The 7062-nt window shown below is 41.3% G+C and overlaps 1 non-coding gene across 1 annotated transcript; it reads left to right on the top strand.

Moving 5' to 3' along the window:
* Positions 1-5264: 5264 nt before the first annotated feature.
* Positions 5265-5370, top strand: LOC122474120. Its single transcript, XR_006294812.1, has one exon. It is a non-coding gene; the product is annotated as a U6 spliceosomal RNA (small nuclear RNA).
* The last annotated feature ends 1692 nt before the right edge of the window (positions 5371-7062 follow it).

The raw sequence follows: 7062 nt of genomic DNA, 5'->3' as shown, positions 1-7062 counted from the left end.
TATGTTTTCTACAAGTCAATGTGTCAGGGTTTTTTTTTTTTTTTTCCAGTAATAATAACTTGAAGTCTTAACATGCTGGACACTGTTCAGCCTTTTAGTGACACTATGTTGACTCGTCTCGAAAATAATCCTGAAGGTAGTTACCGATATTCCCATTTTTCAGATGACAAATCTGAAGCTTGGTGTGAAGTCTAATAACTGGCCCGAAGGGGCACAGTTAGTAAGTGTCAGACCCGAGATCCAAACCCAAGGCTGGTTAGCACCAAGCCTTTATATTAACCGCTTTACTAAATTGCCTTTCCTTTTTCTATTTTTGTATTTTATTTGGGAGAAAGAGAGAAAGAGAGTGAGTAGGGGAGAGGGGCAGAGGGAGTGAGAATCTGAAGAATCATGCTGAGCATGGAGCTGGACACAGGGCTCGATCCCGCGACCCTGGGATCGTGACCTAAGCCAAAATGAAGAGTTGATCACTCAACCTACGGAGCCTCCCAGGCACCCCCTGCTAAATTGCCTTTAAAAGACATGTATTGGGGCGCCTGGGTGGCTCAGTCGGTTAAGCATCCGACTTCAGCTCAGGTCACGATCTCGCGGTCTGTGAGTTCAAGCCCCGCATAGGCTCTGGGCTGATGGCTCAGAGCCTGGAGCCTGTTTCCGATTCTGTGTCTCCCTTTCTCTCTGCCCCTCCCCAGTTCATGCTCTGTCTCTCTCTGTCCCAAAAATAAATAAACGTTAAAAAAAAAAAAAATTTAAAAGACATGTACTGCCAGCTTAGAAATAGTTGAAGAGGGAGAAAAAGAGAGAGAACTTTTTTTTTTTTTTTTTTTTTAAGAACAAGGAAAGAGAGAAAATAAAAAACAATTCTACTTGTGTGTAGCCTGCAGGTGATGGATGGGGAACTGGAGGGTGGCTGTTCAGAACTGTTTAAACCCGGAGAAGGGGCACCTGGGTGGCTCAGTCAGCTAAGCATCCAAATCTTGATTTTGGCTCAGGTCATAATCTTACTGCCATGAGATCGAGCCTTGTGTCATGCTCAACGCTCGCACACAGCCTGCTTGGGATTCTCTCTCTCCCTCTCTCTCTGCCCTGTTTGCCTGTGCTCTCTCTCTCTCTCTCTCTCTCAAAACAAACCAAACAAAACCAAAAACCTGGGGAAGGAAGGCACTCAGGGCAGAGAACACCTGCTTTGCAGAGATCTAATGTAATACAAGAAAGCTTGTTATAGCTGGCAGACCTGTTTCCAAGAATGGTTACAGGCATTGCCATTTTTAAGAAATTAGTTGTTGAACTTGGTATAAACTGTCTCTAATCACCAAGAAGTCACTGAGCTGACATATAATCCCCTTTATCAATCAGTGGTCATTAGTGATTTGGAGAAGATAGTGACCTCTCCCTTTTGGTAAGGGAAGCATCTCCTAACAAACAAAATTTCAGAAACTTTCTCTGGCCCTTTGAAAAGTGTAAGTACGAGAGGAAGCAGAAACACAGAAGCCGATTTTCTCATGTTTGCAGGCCTCCCATGATGTGCTGAGACCATAATATTTTACTCCCTGTCATGTATTTTACAAAATCTAAAATGAAAATCTGTGTAATTATAAACATTAGATACTAATTTAAAAATATCTGTTGGTTTCTGCTAGTTCATTAAAACTGATGACAATGAGTACTTGCCCTATGGTTACCTTATCGATAGATACTCTCTTTAGACCAGAGACTCGGGATTCAACAGCCTGTTATACAGGCACCAACACCACCAGGAAACCCCTCTCTGACCTGCACAAAGCTATTATTTTGTGTGTCCAAAAGATAACTGAGACTAAGAACAAAAATTTTTAATGTTTATTTATTTATTTTGAGAGTGAGAGAATGTGAGCAGGGGAGGGGCAGAGAGAGAGAGAATCCCAAGCAGGCTCCGTGCTGTGGGCACAGAGCCTGACCTGGGACTTGATCCCACGACACTGGGATCATGACCTGAGCCAAAACCAAGACTTGGAGGCTCAACCAACTGAGCCATCCGGGCATCCCCAGGCCTGAATTTCCAGAGCCATCATAGCTGAGAGTTGGCTAGCTGATTGGAACAGAATCCTGAGAAGCATGGGTGAAATCTCGGGGACCATGGTCACTGGACAATGAACACTCAGAAATCTACAGGAAATGTCATTTCATTTTACCTTTGAAGTTCATGTGGAGAAGATCATTCACATTTGTGACCATGGCACTGAGACATTTTTGTAATTTCCCATAGCTTAAGGGGTTTTCATGGTGCATTAAGTATCTATGGTGTTTGAAACAGCATTACAACCTATTAAATCCACGACCCACAAAATAGAAAGCTTTATAGGCACAAAAGAGTAATTCACAAGAATAGTTTTCTAGAAGATTATTTCTTTGTAAAAATGTATATATATATATATATATATATATATATATATATATGTAGGTATTTGGGTCCTTGGGATCATTGGTAAGTAAACTCTAAAGGGAGAACAACCGCTTCTATCTAATTTCCTCTGTCACATGTTTTTGGCTTCTTATAGCAAATGTGTCTAGATGTGTCTGTAGCATTACATGCTCAAGACATTAGGAGTCACTGGTTTAGAATTCATGATTCTACTTACTTTCCATGCCAAAGTTTGACCACACCTGTATATCCAAATCCCAGAGGGAGACCCACTCATTGCAATAAAAATATCTTCAACCAGCGACTGCTTTAATTTACCTTGGCTTTGGTCTTACCAAATGACTCACCCAACACTTACAAGAACTCCCGTATTGAATAAATAAAATATAACTGAATCCCTAATTTGCAGGAACTAACTGAACTACTTACTAATCCTTCCTCCCTTGGAGATAGAAGGACTGGCAACATTTTGTCCTTTGAAATGAAACTTTTTTTTTTTTTTTCTTTTTAATAGACCCTTGGAAAATCACCATTTGACTTCTGGACACTGTTTCAGACTTCAGTGTTAATTTTATTAAGCAGTATAATCAGAAAGTCACTTGAATCATCATGTAATAATTTTTGCTTCTGGATCTGAATAGTCATGGCTCTAAGGACTGAATGATCAAATAATCATTCCAACCAGGAGAGAATTAATCAACTCAGTGTTATTCAGACCCCAAAGTAATTCCTTTAGCGATTCTTGTTTTTAAAAATGTAATCTTAAAAAAAAAAAAAAAAAAAAAAAACAACCAAAAAGGGTAATAGGGATTTGGGGAGGTGTCTTACAACAGAGGTGTGTTGGTAACTTTGGAAACCCAAAAGAAAGGAGAGGGACACATTTTATGGAATCTTATACCAAGCACACATAGTCTACAGGGTGAGGGCATATTTCCTAAATCTTCCAGGGCTTTACTATCCTCTTTAGCAAATTTGGACTAGTTATACTAACTGATCTCACCATATGTTATGGAGAATAATTTATATGTACTTTCAAGACCAAAAAAAAAAAAAAGTAAAATGTTCAGGGTAGAAACCCAAATACCTCTAGTGTCATACGTAACACCATGCGGTAATAAAAGTACCCATTCTCCCTCTTTCTCAAGTTCTTCTACTTAGTATTATTTTTTCTAGTCTCAGTGGTACTCATATTCATTTACGTGAAAACTCTCCTTCTTAGATTACGGTATCATATTCATTCAACAAACACTTGATGAGTACTTGATTTGTGCCCGTGTTGTACTGTAGACAGGATGAATGAAACATGGCTCAGCATTGAAGTTGCTCAAAGCTCAGTTGAGGAGATAGAGACATAAGCCAATAAGTATAATTGTGAAAAGTGTTGTAAGGGTAAAATGTATTAGAGGATCCCAGGGGAAAGAAGGTACTATTTGCGCCTCTCCCATCCTCTGTCATATACACTCTGTACGGTCTATCACCCTCACTACTCCTCAAACAAAACGTCAACAATGGCTCCCATGTTGCCAAATCTGGGTCATGCCTTCATCCTCATCTTGCTCAACATGTTGGCAATATTTCACAGAGTTGTTCATTTCCTCCTTCTGGAAAGGCTTTCTTCACTTGGCCCCAGAGTAGTCACTCTTACTTCACTTCCTGTCTCACTGGTCACTCATTTTAAGTCTTCTTTGTGGCTCTTCTTCCTCTTCCCAAGCTCCAAACGTTGGGTTGTTCCAGAACTTAGTCCATGACCTGTAGTCTCTTCTCACTTCTCCCTAACTGATCCTATCTGATTTCAGCTTTATTGCAGGTAACTCCCAGATAGCTAGTCTATCCATATTATTTCCACTGAACTCAAAACCATTAATTCAACTGCCTATTTAATGTTACCACTTACAGATCTAATAAGCATCTTAAGAATAACATAACTTAAGGGGCGCCTGGGTGGCTCAGTCGGTTGAGTGTCCGATTTTAGCTCAGGTCATGATCTCATCTCATGGTCTGTGAGTTCGAGCCCCGTGTCGGGCTTTATGCTGACAGCTCAGAGCCTGGAACCTGCTTCAGATTCTGTGTCTCCCTCTCTCTCTGACCCTCCCCCATTCATGTTCTGTCTCTCTCTGTCTCAAAAATAAAATAAGAAAATATTTAAAAACATTAAAAAAAAAGAATAACATAACTTAAATAAATCTTTGTTATTCCCACCCCATCTGTAATTCCTACAGTTTTTGCTATCTCAGTCCATCAGATTTCACCCTTCCAGTTGCTCAGGTTAAAATTCTTGGGTGTTATCCTTGAGTATTTCCTCCACACACTACCTTTCAGCTTTGCCTTCAAAATATATTCAGCGTCTGACCACTCATACCATTGCGGCTATCATCCCCCTAAACAACATTTGTCCCCCGGATTATTGCAACAGCCTCCTTAGCGGTCTCTCAGCTTTCATTCCAACTTCCCTACACTTCATCTTACACGCGGCTATTGGAGAGATCCTATTAAAATAGAAGGCAGATGACAGCACCCTCTGCTCTCTACCTTTCAGTGGTTTCCATACTTATTGAGAATAAAAATCAAAGTCCTTTCCATGGCCTATAAGGCTTTAAACAACGTTGCCCACAGCTACGTTTCTGATCTCCTCCCTCACTCCTTCACGACACCACCCTGGCCCCCTTTCACTTCCTCCAGTATATCAAGAATGCTCTGCCTTGGGCACTTTGTACTTGGCACTCCCTCTGCCTGGAATGCTTACCACCCTGCCCCACCCCCCACCTCATCCACATTGATGGAGCTTATAACTTTATTTTCATCTTTGTGCCCATATCATCTCATCAAAGTTGCCTTCCTTGACCACTCTATTTAAAATAACATCCTCGTGCTCGCTTTGGCGGCACATGTACTAAAATTGGAACAACACCGAGAAGATTAGCACTGCCCTGTGCAAAGATAACACGCAAATTCCTGAAGCCTTCCATATTTTCGTGCGCCAAGCGAAATTCGTCAGTCAGGGAAAGACAAGTATCGTATGACTTCACTCATATGAGGACTTTAAGAGACAAAACAGAAGAACATAAGGCAAGGGAAGCAAAAATAATATAAAAACAGGGAGGGGGACAAAACAGAAGAGACCCTTAAATATGGAGAACAAACAGAGGGTTATTGGAGGGGGTGGGGCAGGGGGGATGGGCTGAATCAGTAAGGGGCTGAAGGAATCTGCTCCTGAAATCATTGTGGCACGATATGCTAACTTGGATGCAAATGTAAAAAATAAATTAAATTTAAAAAATAACATCCTCACCCCTTACTTTGCCTGATTTTTCTTCATTGTAGTTCTACCTGCCTTGCATGCTTTTGTTTGCCACTGATTTACTATCTATTTGCTCCCACTAGAATCTGAATTCTATGCAGTAGAAAATGTTGTCTGTTTTCTCCCTGCTACATCTCTAGATCCCGGGACAGTCTCTGACACCTAATAGCGTTCCAATAAATTAATTTATTTGAGCTGGGGGTAAAGGACAAAAGCTCCAAGACAAAAGAAACCAGCACGTGCAAAGGAATACATTTGGTGTATCTAAAACGGGAGTTGGCAGACTACAGTCTGGGGGCCAAATCTAGCCTGCCACTTGTTTTTGTTTTTGTTTTTTTAAGTGAAATTTTACTGAGAGATAGCCATGCTCATTCATTTATGTCTTAAAGATGACTGCTTTTGTTCCACAACAGCAGAGTTGAATGGTTGTAACAAAGACCACATGGCCCGCGAGCCTAAAATATTTATTATATGACTATCTACAGAAAAAAGTTTGCCAACCCTTGGTCTGGAGGGTGGAATGCATGGCAGAAGGGCTGGGAAGACGGAAGAGGACGTGAGAGCAAGCTGGAAATGATTTAGATGAGTTTGGATGTCATGTGTAAGCCAAGAGAGAACGAGACAATGGATGCTTTTAGGCAAGGGAGCCCCTGAAAGGCAGGACTATGTCTAATATAATTTATGCATAAAAGAGGGCTTGATATTTGAATGAGTCATCCCAAGGGCTGCTGCTGCCAGGACTCCAGCCTTCATGTCCCAGCCACGTCTGGGATTAGCTTTCGCTATAGGAACCAAAAACTGGGGGAAAGTCATTTGCTTGCCCCACCCCTCTATAGTAGATGTTGGTTTGGAACCGATCTATCTCCTGTGTCAAGTCTGGTGCAGAATGCTCCAACAAAATCCATTATGTCTAGATATGTGGCTTGGGCTAATTTCAAAAGTTCCAGAAACAGGAGATTGGTCCCAGGGTCACCTAGAGACGCGTCTTCTCAGCCGTCCTGGTCGTGCTTTAGGAAGCCTCTGGAATTTGAGAAACTTCTGAATCATTTCTATATAGAGTGACAAGCAAAACTCTAAAATTTCCGTGGTTTGACAGCTCATCAGACCTTTCCCTAGTTATCTAAACCATGTGGGGCCGTTACACTTCACTACTAGGGAAGGTCAAAAGATTGCTGATTCTCCTGCTTTTGCTGAGATTGGATTTCACAATAAAGCAGCCTTTCTGCGGGTGTTTTTGGCTCTTAGTATTTTCGTTCTAGGCAGACCCTGAGGAAGGGCAGGAGCAAATTTTGAAGAGGAAAAAAACACAAAAAAACAAATGTGTTCTGAATTTCACAGAACAAAGTGGAGCTCTGCCTTGTGGTTG

The sequence above is a fragment of the Prionailurus bengalensis genome, chromosome B4 (assembly GCF_016509475.1).
Source record: "Prionailurus bengalensis isolate Pbe53 chromosome B4, Fcat_Pben_1.1_paternal_pri, whole genome shotgun sequence".
In the NCBI taxonomy this organism is placed as follows: Eukaryota; Metazoa; Chordata; class Mammalia; order Carnivora; family Felidae; genus Prionailurus; species Prionailurus bengalensis.
This window is presented reverse-complemented; position numbering and strand designations above follow the sequence as displayed.